This window comes from Pinus tabuliformis, chromosome 1_2 (genome assembly GCF_031772625.1).
Source record: "Pinus tabuliformis cultivar Carrire ecotype Pingquan chromosome 1_2, CPIR1, whole genome shotgun sequence".
NCBI classification, from domain to species: domain Eukaryota; kingdom Viridiplantae; phylum Streptophyta; class Pinopsida; order Pinales; family Pinaceae; genus Pinus; species Pinus tabuliformis.
The window spans coordinates 1,221,778,686-1,221,799,583 of record NC_142298.1 but is presented as its reverse complement, the minus strand read 5'-3'; positions in this window follow the sequence as shown (position 1 = coordinate 1,221,799,583).

Here is a 20,898-nt window from a genome sequence, read left to right as displayed (position 1 = left end):
TACTGCCAGGCCTTGGAACAGATTGGAAAACCACCAGAGGAGAGGTTATGGCAACTCTGTTACACGGGAAAAGTTTGGGTATGCTTTTATATACATATATTTTTTCCACAGTTATTTGGTATTCCCATTCTGGGAGTTTGTTTCTTGCTATTTGTTTTCCATTTCTATCTGTTGACTATAGTTGTAATGGTGTATTTTTGGTGTAGAACCTGCCTCCAACCACCGAGGTCCCCAGGCGAGGCTACAAGGTCAACATTTCTCTGGTTTCCTTGCTCAAGAAGCCCAGGTACAACTTTGCTCCTGGATAACTATTTCTCTTAATGAATTTGACTCATCAGAGGATTCGAATCTAAAATGGTTAGCTATTTTGATCCTATATCACAACCTTCTGAATTCCGAAGGTTTGAAGCCTGTTGAGTTAGCAGGGTAGTCCTTATACAGTCGAGAGCTGTTGGGATTAAAACCTGTACCCCTTATACTCGGTAGAGGGATTTGTTTGTAGTTTCCTGGCGTCAGCTGAGCAATGTTATCTTACTGTAATTGTGTATATTCTTTTATCCGCCATGGAATGTTTTCGGGGTTTACTGGGTTGTATTAAGTGTACTTGCACGGTGCTACGAAGCAACTCTCAGGAATTTCTGAGTGTATCCACTGGAAGCACCTCTGGTTGAGTAACTCTCTTCTCCGAATGTATATTTGCAACTGTGTAACCCTCTGTTACAAAGTTATCATCGACTGTTAATGGATGTTGCTTTCTAGCTATGTACAGTTGCATGCTTTAATAATATGGATCTTGTTTTCGGTCTAGATTTGTAAAGATAGCAGTTCCCATCCAGATTGTCACTTAATCTAATAGTTTGAACTGAAATTTAAATGATTGTTTAAATGTCTGGCACCATTCATTTCTCCACATTATCTTTTTTTGATTCTTTACAGCCTCGGTGCTATATCTGGTAATTTTAAATTTCATATGCAGGGTTTCTTAGTTAAATGTTTGATGTAAAACCCCACCCGTAGAGTACTGAGGGTCTGCATGCATGGCAACCCTTGTCAGCTGGTCTATATGACACAGGGTTTCTCCCTCCACGGATCTATGGGGTCTGACGGTTATAGATTCTCTTGCTTTTATACGCCGTATGTATAGGTTTATATCACTGGACTATGTACCAGCTTGTTGACTATAAGGTGATGTATCCATGATTTCTTTTTCTTTTTTAAAACGAACGGCGTTGTCACACCATACCCTACTCCCACATGACACCCTAATGAAATTTATATACTGGTATTACCTGGATTCTACCCTCCCCATTTTGGTTAACTTGAATAGAAAGATTCTTGTCTTTTGGTTTGTTTTCTGAGTATAAAATTTATATATTTATCATTCCAGAATTACACCTACCCACCGGGAGTTTCATTAGCGGTTGTTGTATACTACACCTACCGCTTCCTAGGCTCATTATCAGAGTTTTTGTAGTCCAAAACTGTACAATTCCACCAGTTTACCGTGGTCACCCTTACTCACCTGTTTCCAGATTTGAAATAATTTATATACCCTGCCCTCTTCTAAATCTTCTATAAAGACCACCAACATTTCCTTTAATTAACTAATGCATTAATTACAGAATTAATATTGTACAGGTATTAACTATTCCCTTACTGTTACAGTTCTTTTATATCAAATGTATAATACAGAACTTATTCACACACAGTAAATAGAGTTTTGTTTGGTACCTGTCCCTGGATGTCAATGTACTGATTTCACATAATTATTCACCTCTGTTTCTTCACTACGCCCTCCAGACGTCGAGCTTTCCTCTGCCTCCTGCTTCTGTTTGCCACCCAACCTTGAGATTCGTCTTTCGGGACCAGAATCTCCCCCCGTGCTCTCTTGCAGGACCACTGTCCTTGGCAAGATATTTGCACCTAGTGCTTGGCTATCTGGTCCTCACCAGACTTAGCCATATTTTTCTTTCTTTCTGTCTGTCTCCACAGCACAGCCTAACTTTTTCCTTTTTCTTGGAAACCTTTCCAGTCAGGAGAGATAGTTAGGGTTGCAATCACTGCAACTGTTCTTTCCCAACTTCCACTCAGAAGTTGCCAGCATTTTCCAAAAAGAAAAACTTTTCTTTTTTTAACTTATTACAGAAATAATAACAATATTATTAAATTTCAAAACAGTTAATAATGTCATATTCAGTTTCTTCTCTTTTAACCACAGTAAAATCAAATATTTACATGGGGCATTACATATATATATAACTGAATATAATATCATATTCAGTTTCTTCTCTTTTAACCACGGTAAAATCAAATATTTACATGAGGCGTTATATATATATATATATATATATATATATATATATATATATATATATATATAGATATATTGTTAAACATTATATATATATATATATATATATATATATATATATATATATATATATATATATATATATGTTTAACAATATATCTATATATATATATATATATATATATATATATATAATTTAAATTGTGATTAATTTTGTTTGATAATTGGAGATTTTTGATAGAAATTTTCAATGATTTGTATTTTATTTAATTGAATTCATTGATTAGAAAAATTGATAGAATAATTGATCATTTATGTTTATTTAAAAAATATAATTTTGGACAATAATTTTCCCAAAAAACATTTAAAATTGTTGGACACCTAATCCTAAAGGGTTAGTGTGGAAGCCGAAAAGACTAAGCAGTCCAAGAGACCTTGGGATCTGAAACCCAAGAGTCAGATATTGTACTATAAATGTAAATCAATTGTTAATAAAAATTGCATTGCATGATTTATCCTTCATATCTTTTGTGTTGTCCATGTGTGTTTAACATGGTATCAGAGCCGCTTGTTTTTCTGTGGCCTGTTATGTGCATGTCAGTTCTGCACCTCTGCCCTGCATAATTTCTTTGAACCATTTGTTTTATGGTTTCTGCCATCACTTATTAAGGAATATTTTCTCAGCTAGAATTTAGCTGCCACCTCTTGCATATACCTGCGCTGCCCCTCCATATTCCTTTCTCTGCGTTTTTGTCTGCCTGACCAGCGCTGTCCAAAATAAGCTTTGTGCGCTTTCTGCCATAACGGTTGTCTGCTATTCGCTGCCACCCCTGTCTATCAGGTCTACTTCCTACATGCACCCAGCGGTTTCAGAAAATTATCCCTCTGCCATTTCTTCAAAAGTCTGACTCTGTCCCTCTGTCAATTTTCCTGGTATAGCCTCCCACGCTCATCCACTTTCATGCGTTACCGTGTTCTTTACCCAGAATAATGCATTCAATTTGACATGATATTGATAACGCTCAACCCCTCTGTCCATAACGCATCTGCATAACATTTTTTCCATAACGCATCTGCATAACTGAGGGCTATTTGGTTCCGTCGAATTGCTAGCAGAAGTGGATTCGAAGTCCGATTCGGCTCACTGATATTATGTTGGTTGCATTTATTAAACTCTGAGATATGATCCATGCATATATCTAATGGTTGATTTCACTGTGGATTGGAAGGCGTTGATGGTCTTTTTATTCCTCCGCTTACTATTTGATTGTGTGCATTAAACCAACACTCTGATTTGATAACATTACAATCAGATTAAAATTCTCTGTTTTGGCGCATTCTAGAATAAGAACAGTATATACGATAAGTATATTGGGGATGCAAATATGCGGGAGTTTTGTTAGAACTATAGATATCGAGGGATCACCATATTGAAACAAAGCTGAGTGGGATCGATTTAATAGAATTTCCAGCATATATGTATTGCAGAACCGTCAAGATCAACGTCGAACAATTGCAAATATCTATAACCATGTGTATTGAATATGTCTGGAAAGGGTTTCTGTTCATTATATAATTGTGCGCAGACAGAAGGTGTCCGCTGGCAAGTCGGTTCTTAGCTACCAAACCAATAGTTACATATCCGCGCGCGTGGAGAACCTTTCCGAAGCCATCGACATTGGTTGTGAGGGTTGTCGCAGTCATTGTGTTGTAGGGTCGAAAGAGATTGCTGGTATTGCTGTCCGTGCATCGATATGAGATTGCTGGTATTCTAACCAGCGATCACAGGCCGCCTTTATAATGATAGTTGCTGGTGGAAATATATCCAGAACGCAGGTATTTTGATGCTCCATATTTGGTTTATATTTGTTTAAATTTAAAGGCGATACATCTATGCCCTCGAGCTTTTGAAAGCCAACGATAACCAGCGTGATAAAGAAAGACTGCTGCATATATGTGTATATTGAATACGCATGTGCACATTAGGTGTATATTGAATACGCAGTTGGATATACACATAGTATATTGAATAAGAAGGTATATTGAATACGCATGTGAATAGTAGACCTTCTTAAATCTATGTTCGCATTGTCTCCTTCTTATACATCGGTTACGGTGTTATCTTTTGGTGCGTTGGCTCCTTCCTACCCTGTGTTAATTGTGGTGCTACATGCATATTTGAAGACTATGATTTTGTGCATTTAAACAATGGTCCATTGGAACGATTCCTCTGTAATTTGCTTTAATCAAAGGTTCGTCATTGAATTGTGGCTGAACTCTGCCTCTGCACTCAAGATCATGAATCTGCTGCATTGAACTGTTCCTGGAATCTTTGTTGCTCATGATTAGTGTACACGCTGCTTATGAAGCCTTCGAACCTGTGTTGAATGGTGCATAAGGTTATGATGGTCATGCAGTGAAATATAGAGCATTGATTTGTGCTCCCTGTTGTGCATTGAGTTATTCCTGACTGTGTATACTTCTCGGAAATGATTTGAGCACTTTGTGAGTGTTGGTTCATATACACTAAAGGGAGTTTATATGGTGTGTTGGAATGTGTTGGTGTGCATTGTTCATTATATTTTCGATAGCTGAGTAAGCGTGAGCGTAACTGTGGTATGGTGCAACGTAACATGATCGATGATATCAGCGCTGTGCCGAATTGGGGCAAGGTGAATAGTGGGATGCTGAAGATGTACAAGGCTGAGCTGCTGGAGAAGGTGCCCATCATGCAGCATTTCTTGTTTGGATCGCTTATTAAATGGTGAGTTTAATCAGATAGCGTTTTCTTTTGGATGTTTATAAAGAAACTACTCCAGCGGGGCTGCACATTATTTGGCTTAAGTGCCAGGTCTGAAAGGCATGCATTCCACCAAAATCATCAGGTCCTATGCCCGTGGCGCAGCGGAAACCAGGTGGACGGCTTAATTCTCTGTTGATCACACTAGTAAACTGACATCGGTTGGCAATTAAAACAAAGTTTTGTTTTAGACAGAATCTTTGATTTTTATGGTCACCAGTATCTGTTGTTTTTGTTTCAACAGAATCCGGCATTTCACGGTCACCGTTGACCGATGGACTGATTTCTTATAAGATATAACAAAGTTGCCCTCGATCTTTAAGTACCAGGACTTCATGGACAAACATTAGAATATGCCTTTTGTACATTTTAGCAATATCTTACTATTTCACACTGATAAAATATTGTCAAAATGGTCAGTGACAGCCTGACAGGTATAATGCCTACTAAATTCTAAAAGCGATATATATTTCCTCCGTTAGAAAGGCCGAGTGCATACCTTGGTGGTTGATAAATCACTGTTGGAAAGTCGAATGCTTTGTATTGTGCACAAGTCCATATTATCTTTGTTGTAGCAGAATTTTTTAGAGATGCCAAGTTGAATTGGTTAAATGATTTTGGTGATTGAAGTCGAGGAGTTCTTGCCTGTTCATTTTCAGAAACTTTGTTTCAGTCCTGTGGCTTTAATTTGAGAAGACAGTTGGTTCCAGGCCTAAAGAAATCTTTCTAAAGTTGGTTCGTGACCTGCATAGGCCAACTTTGTATTTTCTACAGCGACTTCCATAAAGAATGATCTAGCCCAAGGCTACAAACTTGTATTTTCTGTGGTTGTTTCAGTTGAGCAACATATCTATTGTATCTATGTTGGAAGGACTTTGAGCCTCTCATTCTTGCTGTGAAATTTCTACAAAATTTAAAGAACAGAATCTCTGAAAGTCTGGTGATATTTGTATAATTTTGACAGTTTCAAGATATCTCTGGTTGATTTTTCCCTTTAAGCTATAGGGCTCTCTTGTGCAACTTGAAGATATTTAGCAGCTTACATTTTTCTGTGGGATTTGGAGATTTTTAAGGTATAGAAAAATGGCTAAGCTTGAAAGAATATTAGAATTATTGAGAACTCTAATCATGTCCACTGCTAACAGCACAGTCAAAATTAACAAAGCCTCTCTTTCAGACATTCAAACATGTCTGCTATATGCACAAGAAAAGATAGAGTTTTTGCAGCTTGAATCACAACTGCAGCAGGAAGAATTACAGCAGTGGAGTCATCATTCTGAACCTGTTTCTGTTCAGAACAATGAAACAAACTCCCATGAACAGCATGTTAATAATGGTACAATTCATTCAAATAAAGCAGCAGTTGTATATGCAGATGCAGAAACTCAGTCTGCACTTCCCAAGCCCATCATCGGACCTTGGGAACAGCTTGTCCACAACAAGCACAGAACTAGTCTTGGATATGACAAGGACTTGTCCTTTCATATTCCAGACTACTCAAAGCCCATTCAGTTTCAGAGTGCTGGACTCATTCATGACAGTTCACCTGCTCCTCATGACAGTGCACCTACTCCTCATGACAGTTCAGCTTCAGCTGTTCCAGAATCTGCCCCTCTTCCACAGCAACAACAACAACAACAACAACAACATCAGATTGTAAAATGCCAACACTGTGACCGAGTTGGCCATCTGAAAGATCATTGTTTTGATCTTCATCCATGTGAGCACTGTCATAAAACTAGCCATTCTTCACACAGGTGCTTCAAAAACAAACGTCCTACAAGAACAAAGATTCATCTTGGATGGATCGCTTCTTGGCAATGGGCATCAACAACCAAGAAGATATTCCAAACACATGTCAGAACTTGTTCCAGAGTATTGAACAGTCTTGCAGTTGAGTTTTCTCCATCTTCTCACCTTGTACCTGACAGGGGGGAAAATGATGGTCATCTACAAGCTTCAAAGTCACATCAAGCGAGCCTGAGCCACAACCTGCCACACCAGTTTCAGAGTTGCAGCCAGAGACAAAGATGCCCGTGAACACAGATTGAGAACACTTCCTCTAGTAGAAGACTCCAGCTTCTTGCCAGTTTTGGAAGAGTTCTAGAGTTGTTGGTCATCCTTAAACCATCACAGATTGAGAACACTTCCTCTAGCAGAAGACTCCAGCTTCTTGCCAGTTTTGGAAGAGTTCCAGGAATTGCATTAAGCATTCCAGAGTTGTTGGTTATCCTTAAACCATTACAGGTTGAGACTTCCCTTTTCAGGTTGAAGTTTTACCTTTTATGCGGGGTGAGACCTCCCTTTTATGGTTGAAGGTTTCCCTCTTTAAAACAATAGGATCACTTCCTCTAGCAGAAAACTTCAGTTTCTTGCCAGTTTTGGAAGAGTTCCGGGAACTGCACTAAGCGTTCCAGTGTTGGTGGTCATCCTTAAACCACTGCCCTTTTTTACCAACATTTCATAGAGCACATTCAGCCTAGTGCTGCCATGCATTTTTTGCACATTTTGTATTACAGCTCTCTTCTTGGACTCATACATAACCCTTCAGATTAAGGGGGGAATGTTGGACACCTAATCCTAAAGGGTTAGTGTGGAAGCTGAAAAGACTAAGCAGTCCAAGAGACCTTGGGATCTGAAACCCAAGAGTCAGATATTGTACTATAAATGTAAATCAATTGTTAATAAAAATTGCATTGCATGATTTATCCTTCATATCTTTTGTGCTGTCCATGTGTGTTTAACAAAAATTTAAAATATTATGGATTTTTTTTAAATTATATTAATTTTCTATTAAATTTATAATTGAGAGAAAATTCTTTATTATAAGATTAATTAAATTCAATAAATTGCTCCCTTATTATTAAGTAAAAATAATAAAGAAAATCATATAACAAATATATATATATATATCTATATAATTCTTCTAATCTTATTTTGTTTTCATTTAAATTATTTTAAAATAATTACAAAATTATAAAACAGTTATATTAAAATTTCATTGAATTTAAATAAAAATAATAACACAAAATTTATAAAATTTCTTAAAAAATAAATTTATTTTTATTTATTAATTTACTAAATTTCAATTTCTCAACTTTTATGGTATCCAAGTATCTCACTTGTATACTCGCTAAATATATATCCTTTTTGTGTATATTAAATTGTTCCATGATTATGTTTTTTGCTTGGTGAAGAAGGGCTAAATATGTATACTCTCTAAATAAGTGTTGTCTTTGTGTATATTAGATTGTTTTATGATCTTGTCTTTTGGTTGGTATAGAATGGATCTTGGGATGGAGTCTATGAGGCATTGACATGCTTCTTTGGCTAAGCTGACTTAAAAAAAAAAAGAACATTGTTTTTGCATTGGCAACATTGGGATAGGTATGAGTTAACTATTAAACAAAAATTGGTTCTTATGATTGATGTGCAGAGAGACCAATTCACAAAATCTATTTGGGATTTGGCTCCATATCTAACATAATAATACTACTTGTAGATACCTCAAAATAGATGACAATCTACTAAACATTATATATATTGAAAATGTTTTCCCTTCCACCAAATTTTTTTGGTTTAAGTAAAGTTCTAAACTTTTATTATTTTTAGAGACCAATTCACACAATCTATTTGGGATTTGGACCCATAGCTAACATAATAATACTTGTTGTAGATACCTCAAAATAAATGACAATTTAGTAAACATTATATATATTGAAAATGTTTTCCCTTCTACTAAATTTTTTTGGTTTAAGTAAACTTAACTTTTATTATTTTTATGTTCTCCATGTGGGAATTAGCTCAAGTAATTGATTCCAATGAAGTAAGTGCAAACTTGGGCCAAAGCTCAGATACCATGTTGGGGTTTCTCATTATAATAGATCCCATAGGCTTTAGTAAACTTAGAAACCCTTACCATTTCCCAGAGTGAGCTATTAGTCGCATATTTCTAGAGTGGGTATTAAGTCATGTAATTAATTATGAATAAAATAATGTGACAATTATATATATATATATATATATATATATATATATATATATATATATATATATATATATCCATTGTGGTAAGGATTTAGATTGGTTTTCACTATTCATAGCTATCTCAGATATGAACTTCTCTGATTTGTGTTGTATTTTGTTTTGATGGTTTTTATAGAGAGATTTGAGTTTTGTTTTGATTAAGATTACATAATAAACTTAAAATGAATCTATATATATGTATATAAATAAAGACCTTCACCTATTTGAAAAAAATGCGGTTACTTGGAACAATGTCTAAAAAATGGTTTGAATTTTTAACAATAAAGTAAAAATACCTCTAATTTCTAATTGGTTTTTTACAAGTTAAAATGAATTTATAAAGAATTCAACTAAATGAAAACATGCCTAAATATTGGTTTGACGTTTTGACACTAAAATTAAAATTTCTTATTTATTTTTAACACTAAATTAAATGAATTTATAATTGAAAAAATGAAACATTTGAAAAATGGTTATAGTACTCATTTTTCAAGCAACAAAGAAACTTAGTTTATCTCTTCAATTTTCTCTTTTAGTAGAAATTTTCTTAGTTTGTCTCTTCGATTTTCTCTCTTAGTAGAATTTTTTGATTATGCACTGGAATCTTTGGGTGTCTTCTTGTACACCTACATGACATTAGAGCAAATCCACATGCCCCTTGTATTCCTTCTGTGTATCTTTGCACTTTTAAGGACAATTTCTAGTTAATAATGTTTTTTAAATTTAGTGGTTTAGCCACAGAATTTGACCTACCATAGATTTCTTTTTAGATTTTTAAATGTATTTGAGGGTGAATAAAAATTCTAAAACGTTAAAAGTGAAAAAGTACAAAAAAATTAACCTTGAATTTGAGATTCAATAACTTAAATTACTTGTCATAGGTTTAGACACGAAAAGCTTAAATAAATAGTTTCGCCAATAAACATTCTTTTGACAAAGTAAATTACCAGTCATTGTAATTTCACCAATAAATACATTTTTCTGCAATCATATTTCAGTATATGTAAATTTGCACAGTTTTAAACAAAACAAATAATAATATTAACATACATTTACATGTTGTGATTTTGTCAAGTTTTACTAGCACAACTAGTTGAGGATGGAGCTCTTATCAAACCTCGAGGGGTGGTTGTGCTCTCTACTAGGGGGATGAGACATGCTAAAATATTGAGTCAACTAAGGGTTGGTGTGCAATCCTCAATGACTTTCACCCCTTAAATTCCCGTGGATGGCAGCTCCTCAAACCACAGGGCAAAGGCGTAGTCTAACGAGGCGGAGGAGTTGCCCGGAAAGATATGGAAATTCCCGTTATATTTGGAGAAAATCCGGCAAGGTTTTTTGTAAATCCAAGTTATAATTGTTAAACTTCAAAATTTTAGGTGACCTAGATGTTTTTGATGGTGCTGAATCCATTTCCACCATCAAAAACACGATTCAAAACTGCCTCTACAAGATTTTTTGAATTTTTTTTTCCGCCTACTTTTGGCCGTCCGGGCAATTCCTCTGCCTCATTCCAGGGCAAACCTCCAAGATCACAAACAACTTGACAAACAAAAATATGATTTTAAAATAAAAACAAATAATAATGTTAATATACTTTAAGCATGACATATGATTTTAAAATTAATACATTTTTGTTAAATTTAAAAGTGAAAATTTTGAATCCAATTCAGTTATACATTTTTGTTAATTTAAAATTGAAACTTTTGAATTAAGTTCAATTATTTATATTGATAGTTATTTTCCACTTTTAACCAAAAAAAATAGCAGTTTTACTCAACACAAGTAATTAGAAAAGTATCATTTTAAATGCTCTATATTTAATATTTGAGACTATTTTACAATAAAGTGTAAAAATAAATCATTAGTTTAATGAGGTTGCAAATTTGCCAAGAAAATAATGGAAATTCTGTTAGGATTTCAGTAAAATTTGGTGATTGTTTTTAGAAATCCAAGGTACATGTTAAGCTTCAAGATTTTAAGTGTCCTGTAAATTTTTGCTGGTGCTAAATCTATTTCCACCAGCAAAAATAAAATTCAAACAAACCTAATATAAAAAATTAAAAATAAAATAATTACAAATTTTAAATCTTAACAAATTGAAATTGCTACCTCTATAAACAATGCCACACACAAATAACTCCATCACAAAGTGAATTTGAAATTCCAATGTATCCACGCTTTTTTCGTGAATGACATATAGAATCTCTTGCTGTGAATACAGCTCTAGGAAACGTTATCGGTAGTCCGTAAAGTGATATTCCTTCATTACGTAAACTTAGTGGAATACGACCTGTGTATATGATATATATAGAAGTTCTCCTCCGAACATACACCTAAAGCTATACCGCTAAAGCTATATATATTTTAGATCGTTAAAACTAAGTATTTAATAAAAAAAAATTAAAGATTTCTATTTTATTAATTAAAATTTCAGATTTTTTTATGGTTTATGTTTATTTAATTTTTTTTTCTTAAATTGTATTGATGTTGGAAAAAAATACAAAATTCTAAAAATATTGTGAGATTCTAGTGAAAGATAAATAACAAATCTAGGCTACTTTACTTTAAATAATCGTTAAATACATTCGTTAAATATAAATGTAGACTACTTTACTTTAAATAATTATTAAATATAAATATAATTTAAATTGTGTTTGATAATTAAATATTTTAATAGAAGTTTTTAATGATTCGTGTTTCGTTTAATTTAGTTTATTTATTAGAAATTTTGGTAGAATATTTGATAATTTATATTTATTTAAAAATATAGGATTTTGGACAATAATTTTTCGAAAGGATATTATAAATTCAAAATTTTATAGAAATTTAAATTTTTTAAATTAAATTAATTTTGCTTAATTTTATAACTGGGAGAAGATTCTTTATCATAAGATTAATTAAATTTAATAAATTGCTCCTCTATTATTTAGTGAAAACAATGAAGAGAATCATATAATAAATAAATATATCAAAAAAAATCTTTTTCTGATCTTATTTTTTTTCATTTCAATTATGTTAAAATAATTAAAAAATTATAAAACAATTATATCAAAATTTCACTAAATTTAAATAAAATAAATAACATAAAATTTATAAAATTTCTTAAGAAATTAAAATTACCTCCACTTGCCAAAAAATGGTATCTAGGTATCCCACTTGTATACTCGTTAAATATGTATCCACTTTATGTATATTAAATTGTTCCATGATTACCTCGATCGGGGTGTGTGCCAGTGGATGGAAATGCCTGCAGGAAGTAATGAGGCGTACATGTGAATTGCATATGACCACCCCCCACACGCTCAAAGTGATGGGTGTGGTGGCCCTTGGCATGAGTACATGCAAGGGTGGTGGGAAAGGTGGCAGAGATGGCAATGGAGAGAAAGGTAGTATAGAAACAAAGGCTAGTAAGACAGGTAAGGATTGTGAGTTAGCTTGCGAAGTAAGGAGTTGGAGCAGAGGCAAGGGAAGATGATGGCACCAACGACATCAAACTTGGCGCAGAAACGGGTATGTATCTTGGCTCTTCGCCTCCTTTGAAATGACGACATGAGTTGGTTTTTGTTGGGGGGAGAGGGAGATAATTAGGGGAAATGTTGGGGGAAATGGAGGAGGCATCAAGCTGCAATAGTTTGGCTATGTGGCTTTGTATTGAGCTTGCCTGGTATTGACCCTGCCTCTGGCTATTTGGACTTTGCATGGTTTGGCAATGGGAACCTGGACACCGCACACTGCGGGATAAGTGGGGTTGGTCGCTGGGGTCTAGTAGGCAGAGGTCTACCCTCTAAGGTTGAGGGAAGCGAGGGTCAACTAATCTGTCAGGCGGGAGTATGGCCCTATTGTCGAAACCACGACAAATCCTGGGGCACTAGGAGAAATTATTGTGTTAAGAGAATAACTAGGATCTCTGTGGGTGGTGTCGGGTATAATAATGACAGACGTATTGTTCTAGCTTACTAAGCAGAGGGGAAAGGGATTGCACTCCACAGAGGGAAACCTAGTGGGTAGAGACTAGGCTCTCTTGCATGGCCTTGGCTTGGGAACCCAATATTTGAAAATTTGGCGCCAATCTAGAATTAATGAACCGATTTTGGGGGGAACGGTTAGATTTGAATTTGAAAGAGCCTATAAATTATAGGCGGTTTCCCAGCGAAAAATACTTAGCATTTTGAGAATTGAGTTGTTGGGTTCTTAGGCGCACATGAACCGTGAAACCTTTGAAGTTTTGCTACATAGGAATTTTTCCATAACATCATTCCGAGGGAGTTGTTCCAGAGGTGGCTATCACAGCAGAGGGAGCTGCCCTAGAAGTTGCACCTGCAAAAGTACCAAAGGAAGTGCTTAAATCCCCCAGGACACCTTGTCCAAGGCCTAGGCCGACCCAGGAGGGGCCAAAACCAAAGAAGGACAAGCAGAAAATGCCACCGCTAGTGCGTGCATCACTAAGGGGGCACCCACAGTCAGGAAAACCCACCACGTAAGAAAAGGCCAAAATGATTGACCTAGAGCCAGAAGAAGAGGTCGAAGAAATCCCCATGAATGATGAGGATATTGCAGTAGAAATGGAGGCTGTTTGAAATTGAGGGGTTGGACCCCATATCTACACTGCTTGAATACGTTCCTCCGCGCAAGGGCAAGACAAAGGTGCCCAAATATATTGATGAGAGTGAAGTCACCCTGCACACACCCCTCCTGCCAGACAAAATCATCTTTGAGGGATCGCGCTTGGGCTGTGTCCTCCTTTTGAAGTTGGAGGACTGGGACTTAGCAGACACGGAGCACTTCCCTCATTTAGTGACAGACCAACTTATGCACTGGGTCTTCCACACAAATACTGTGATCACATTGGAGCCGAGGAAGTGGCTGAAAGGTGTGGACAAGGCAGGCCTGCTAAACCTGTTATGGGTGCCACATTACAACCACGTGCCTATCACACTGGTAGTGATCAAGTATCTAATGTGCTTGGTGCATGATGAGTGTATGTGGATGGAGGAACCGATACGCATCACAGACATGCTGATCCATAGGATCACGTGACTGCCATACACAGGAGAAACTCCAACCATGGTGTTTGGTGGAAAGGCCGATGAGCATATGCTTGCCGAGGCGATGAAGGAGAAATTCAAGCTAGTAAAGAAGTAGTGTGGCTATGCCATTTCGAGCATATGTGACCCTGCATTCAAAGTTGTGACACAAATCTTAGCAGGAAAAGTCATGCTGAAGTGTCGCGCAGATGAAATATCGGCACCAGTGATAGCTTTGGCAGCCTAATGCACGAAGGGAGTTCAATTTAACTAGGCACACTACCTCTATGGTGAGTTCCTCACGAACTGTTACGAAGTACAAGATCACAGTAAGACCTTTCACTATGCAATGCTATTGTTGTCCATAGTGCTTGTTGCATGGGGGCTACCTGAAGATAGCCAATTCCCTCCGGTTGCACCGGACCTACTGGAGGCAGTGAAGTTCGCTTCGCTGTGGGAAACGAAGGATCATTAGCGGATAAGGGATAGCAAGATCTTTTGGATCTTTATGGAAATGAGCATACATATGGCCTCAACCGCAAGCTGTGGTTGACACCTACAAATTTTGAGAAGTTACAAGAATACGTGGAATTCAAGTCCGACTTCCACCATGTGTCAATACAGGTGCGAAAGGACCCTAAGAAGAAATGGCATGACCTACCATACTTGGCCACCACTCATGCAATTACAACAGTCCTTGATTGTTGGTCGGCAAATTGGCGCAATGCCACAGACTCGACAACGGGGTCTAGAAAGACCACCGTGCAGTGAAAGAAGGGAGAAGCCAAGTTGAAGATGGAATAGCTGGCCGTGAAGAGGAGAAAGGAGGTTGACAATAAGGCCAAGGTAGAGCGTGCTTTTGCGCAGCAGTCAGGTGGACAGGAAAGTGAAGAAGAGCATGATTCTGACCCGAGTCAGAAGTCGCCTTCCCTGGAGACCGAGGAAGAATATGATTAGACGGAACAAGGAGGAGCGGACCTAGAGATGACTCCGTTCCACACCAAGTGCACCAGAGATCCATAGAAAGTGGGGCCGTAAAAGAAATCCAAGGCTAGCAAGACGTCTTTTGACCCAATTACCCTAATAGAGGGGGCCTTAAACAACATAGACGATACAGTGTGGAATGCCATTACGGAACTACTGCAACAGTTCGAGTAGCAACAATAGCAAGCATTGGGAACTATACAGATGGGTCTGTGTGAGCTGTAGATCCATGCATCACAGATACAGACCAATGTGGCATCAACTAGCTTGGTGCCCAGCACCTCAGAAGCCACATGGATGTTGTGCGAAAGGGATCCCCGAGAAATAATGCTGCCGGATGGAGCACTAACAACAAAGACTAAAGTTGACAGACCCACTGACAGAGCACTCAAGAGATTTGGACTCAACTTGGCTGCACTTCCGAGTGAGGTGCTTTACCTTTTGAAGGATGGTATGATCGCGAAATTTCGGGCCCATGAACAACGTGCATTACGGGTGATCAATGAACAGAAGGTCAACAATGCCCAACTAACCATGCAAAGAGACTCCGCCCTTAACCTTGTCAAAGACATTAAAAACAAGAACCAACGCATTACCACCGTCGTAATTGAGGTGTGCAGGACTGCCCTAGAGTTGGGCATTCTCGGGGCCGAGCCAATCGATGTGAGGATTCAGAAGCTCATTGCTGGAGTGCGAGATGAATGAACTGAATTGGCAAAGGTTTAGTTGGAGCTGAACCTCAAAATTGCAGAATTGCAGTTGAAGGGCCCAGCCTTCGACTCCACCAGAGATCAGAGAGCAGCGCGAGACCGCTGTGAAAGATGTGGTAGCAGCGGTGGAGAGTGCAGTAAAGGACTGTACCATGCTCTTCGAGCAGTCGCTAATTCGGGTAGACATTGTACCTCTATTGGCTAATGAAAACCCCGTTGGGTAAAGCCATGGAACAGATCTCAGTGGGTATGGCGGTTTCTCTCCAAGGGATGTCGAGCTACAAACAGGATTTGCAGAAAATTCAGTTCCAACTCCATAAGCAAGATATTCGACTCGACAGAATTGAAAGACACATTCCATACATCCTGTAATTGTTTGAGATGCCTGGAGTAACGGTCAAGGATCCCGCACCTGTGGAATCAACCTCAGAGGAACAAAAGGGCTAGTTAGTTTACCATGTTTACTTTTGCTATATATGCGGTTAGCATTTACTTTTAGTCATGCAAGTATATGTATAGATAGATATATAGAGTCTGGTCATGAAACAGAGACATAAATAACTTGGCTAGAGAGATTGAAACTCTATTGTTTTTGGATGACTTACAATGAGGATAGGTGGCCAATAGACTTGGTTTCCCATTAGGCAAGTTGAGGCCACATAGCCAAACTTTGTGGTGTAAATTTTCCGATTATAAATAGAAAATGAAAGGTCATGCCAAGCTTAACAGAAAAAATAAATTGTTCCATGATTATATCTTTTTCTTGGTAAAGAAGGGATCATGTTTATACTCCATAAATATGTATCCTTTTTGTGCATATTAAATCGTTCCATGATCATGTCCTCTTTGTGTATATTAAATTGTTCCATGATTATGTCTTCTGCTTGGTGAAGAAGGGATCTTGTGTATACTCGCTAGATGTGTATCCTTTTTGTGCATATTAAATTGTTCTATGATCATGTCTTTTGTTGGGTAAAGAAGGGATCTTGGGATGGAGCCTATGAGGATATGTATCCCTTTCATGTATACTAAATTGTTCCATGATCATGTCTTTTGCTTGGCGAAGAAGGGATCTTGGGATGGAGTCTATGAGGATATGTATCCTTTTTGTGTATACTAAATTGTTCCATGATCATGTATTTTTCTTGGTGAAGAAGGTATCTTGCGATGGAACTTATGAGGAATTGGCATGATTGCTTTAAAAAGAAGAACCTTGTTTTTGTCATGGGCTACATTGGGATAGGTATAAGTTAACTATTAAACAAAAAGTTGGCTCTTATGATATTCACACAATCCATTTGGGGTTTGGACCCATAGCTAACATAACAATACCTGTTGTATATACCTTGGAATAAACTACAATTTAGTAAACATTATATATATTGAAGAGGTTTTTTGGTTAACCAATTTTTTTGGGTTTAAGTAAACTTCTAATTTTTTATTATTTTTATGTTCCCAATTGTTAGTTTGACAACGAATTAGTAACTTTAGGTAAAATGTAAATAGACAGTTATATACCGAATAATTAGTTATGTAACGATAGTTGGTGATATAAAACTATCAAATGCCCATGAAATGTAATGCGGAGAATCATTGTTGAATAACACATTCAGTTTCTAATTCAGTTTCTTATCTTGGTTATTCTGTTGAGTTTCTTGTTTTCTTCATTATTTCACTTATTCATCCTACAAGTGGTATTAGAGCTCCGAGGGCGGTGAGCCTGGGCGTGAAGGAGAATTGTTGTCTGCGTTCTGTGCATTGAAGGCTGTGCTTTCTGTGCATTGAAGGTTGAGTGCGTTAAAGGCGTGAGGTTGAAGGTTGTGCGTTCTGTGCGTTGGAGGACCAGCGTGTTTTCTGTGCTGTGAGCGTTGAAAGACCAGTGAATAATCTGCGTGTTGCTGTCCAGGAGCCCATCTCAAAGAGCGCGTGAAAGACTGAGGGGAGGCATTGAAGTGCGTTGAAAGGACCAGCGTGTTTTTTGTGCTGTGACCTGTGACTGGCTGTACATAAGCCCATATGGTGTGCTCTGCTCTCTGCGTTGAAGTTTTCTATAAGAGCCAGTTTGTTGCGTCACTATGTGAAGACGTTGTAGTTCAGCCTGCGTAGTGGAGTTGTTGTGTGTTGCAGTTCAGCAAGGAACGCAGAGCACTGTCCAGCGAGAAACGCAGAGCCAGTTTGTTGCGTGACTGTGTGAAGACGTTGCAGTTCAGCAAGGAACGCAGAGCCAGATTGCTGCGTGACTGAGCCGAAGTTGCTGTTAAAATCCAGGTATTTTTTTTTTAAGAAATTTTGTTTCAGAAAGTTTTTGAATAAAGGGGTGAATGTGAGAATTTGAAGAGAAGAAGACATGGTTTTTTTTTCTTTGAGGAAAGGAGAAAAAAAAGTTTTTTTAAAAAGGGTTTTTTTTGAATCGAAAAAAAAAGGTTTTTTCCTGGAAAAATTATTCAACATTTTTTTTTTTTAAATGAAGTAGGGAGAGTTAAAACTTGGAAATCCTTTGTTGGCATTGGAAATTTTTTTTTTGGAAGAAGAAAATTGATTTTTTTTTTAAAACCCTAGACTGAAGATTGAAAGTCTTAGAAAATGGCCAAGATGTCGAATGAAAAATTTGAGGTGGAGAAATTCACTGGAAAGAGCAATTTTGCTCTTTGGAAACTGAAGGTTAAGGATCTGCTTGTGCAACAAGGGTTGCACAAGGCATTGGATGGGGCAACTAAGAAACCTGCAACCATGACTACTTCAGACTGGGAGGACTTGGATGCCCGAGCTCTTAGTACCATTCGGTTATGCCTAGCGGATGAAGTTCTCTTCAACATTGTTGAAGAGACTACGGCGTCAGGATTGTGGGAAAAACTTGAAAACCTCTATATGACAAAATCATTAACCAACAGAATTTATCTGAAATGACAGTTATACAGTCTTCGAATGAAAGAAGGTTCAAACGTTGCATAACATTTGAATGTTTTTAATACACTAATTTGTCAATTAACAGATATGGAAGTCAAAATACAGGAAGAAGATAAAGCCATAACCTTGTTGTGTTCTCTGCCTGAATCATGGGATCACTTCGTAACTTCAATCAGCTTCAGCTTTGCTGATTCTTTGAAGTTTGAATCAGTCGTGGGAGCTCTTCTGTCTGAAGAAGTACGAAGGAAATCCAGCACTGAAACAGCTGCATCAGAAGCCATGGTCGCTAGAGGACGCTCAAAGGAAAGAGGAGAAAAACCAAGGGGGTCTTCCAGGTCGAAATCGAAGGGCAAGAAGTGTAAGGCAAAATGTTGGAACTGCGGTAAAGTTGGACACTTGAAGAAGGACTGTTGGAAACGGAAGGAATCCGAAAACCTGAAGAACGAAGCGAATCAGGTCGATTCAGGTATGATAGACGAAGTTTTATCTGTTGAAGAATTATGTATGATAGATGAAACTTCACCTGAATGTAATGTCTCTTAGAGTTTTGATAGCTGGCTGTTAGACTCTGGTGCTTCGCATCACATGTGCCCACATAGAAATTGGTTTACCTCGTATGAAAATGTAAACGGTAGTTCTGTGTTTATGGGTAACAATGTGTCATGTCAGATTGTTGGGATGGGAGATATCAGGATTAAGATGTATGATAACACAGTTAGGACATTAACTAGTGTTAGACATGTACCTGATTTGAAGAAAAATTTAATCTCTTTGGGAGTGTTGGATTCAGATGGTTACAGGTCAGGATGGCGTCTTGAAAGTCTTTAAAGGAGCCCTTGTGGTTATGAAGGCAGAAAAGGTCGGAAATCTTTACAGGTTAAAAGGAAGTACTCAGGTCAGTGAAGCAGTGGTTGCGTCAGAAAAGGAAGAAGCAGGTACTCGTCTGTGGCATCAGCGTTTGGGTCATATGAGCGAGAAAGGTCTTCATATACTGATGAAATGTAAATCTCTTCCAGGTCTGAAATCCTTGAATTTAGATTTCTGTAAACATTGTGTGTATGGAAAACAGTGTAAACAGAGATTTAAAGTTGGAAATCATAATAGTAAAGATGTTTTAGACTACATTCATTATGATCTGTGGGGGCCTTCCCCTATTGTGTCATATGGAGGTGCATTGTATTTTTTAACGTTCATTGATGATTACTCCCGTAGAGTTTGGGTCTATATGCTAAAAAGGAAAGCTGATGTATTAAATGTCTTTAAACAATTTAAAGTAATGGTAGATAAAAGAACAGGAAAATCTATTAAATGTCTAAGAACTGACAATGGTGGTGAGTCCACTTCTGTTGAATTTGAACAATACTGTAAGGATGAGGGCATTGTTAGACACAAAACTGTTGTTTATACTCCTCAGCAAAATGGTGTTGCTGAGCGTATGAATCAGACTCTTATGGAAAGAGCCAGAAGCATGATCCGCAATGCTAACTTGCAAAAGGAGTTGTGGGCAGAAGCAGTATCTACTGCTTGTTATTTAGTTAACAAATCACCTTCAGTAGCAATTGATTGTAAAATTCCTGAAGAAGTTTGGATAGGTCAGTCTTGTGACTATTCTCATTTGAGGATATTTGGCTGTGATGCTTATTCTCTTATTTCGAAAAATCAGCGTTCAAAATTAGATCCAAAGTCGAAATGTTATGTCTTTGTGGGGTATGACTATGCAGTGAAAGGATATAGGTTGTGGGATCCTACATTGCGGAAGATAGTCATTAGTAGAGATGTAACATTTGATGAATCCTCTTTGTTAAAATCAAATGTTGAAAGAATTGAACAGGAACAGGTATCGCCGAGTCAACGAGTTCAGTTGGAGGCTAGACCTTTCGGTGACAGTCAAAAGGAAGGAGAGACTTCTGGAGAAAAAGGTGTTGAAGACACAAAGGAAGTCGTTGAAGCTTCTGATCCAGTGCAAGTTTCTGAACCAGTTCAGCAACCAGTCGCTCTGAGAAGTTCTACAAGGGAAAGGAAAACTCCCAAAAGGTATGAAGATTCTGCTTCATCTTTTGCTTTGATTACTGAAGATGGGGAACCTTCTTGTTATCAGAAAGTAGTAGATGATACAGATAGCGAGAAATGGAA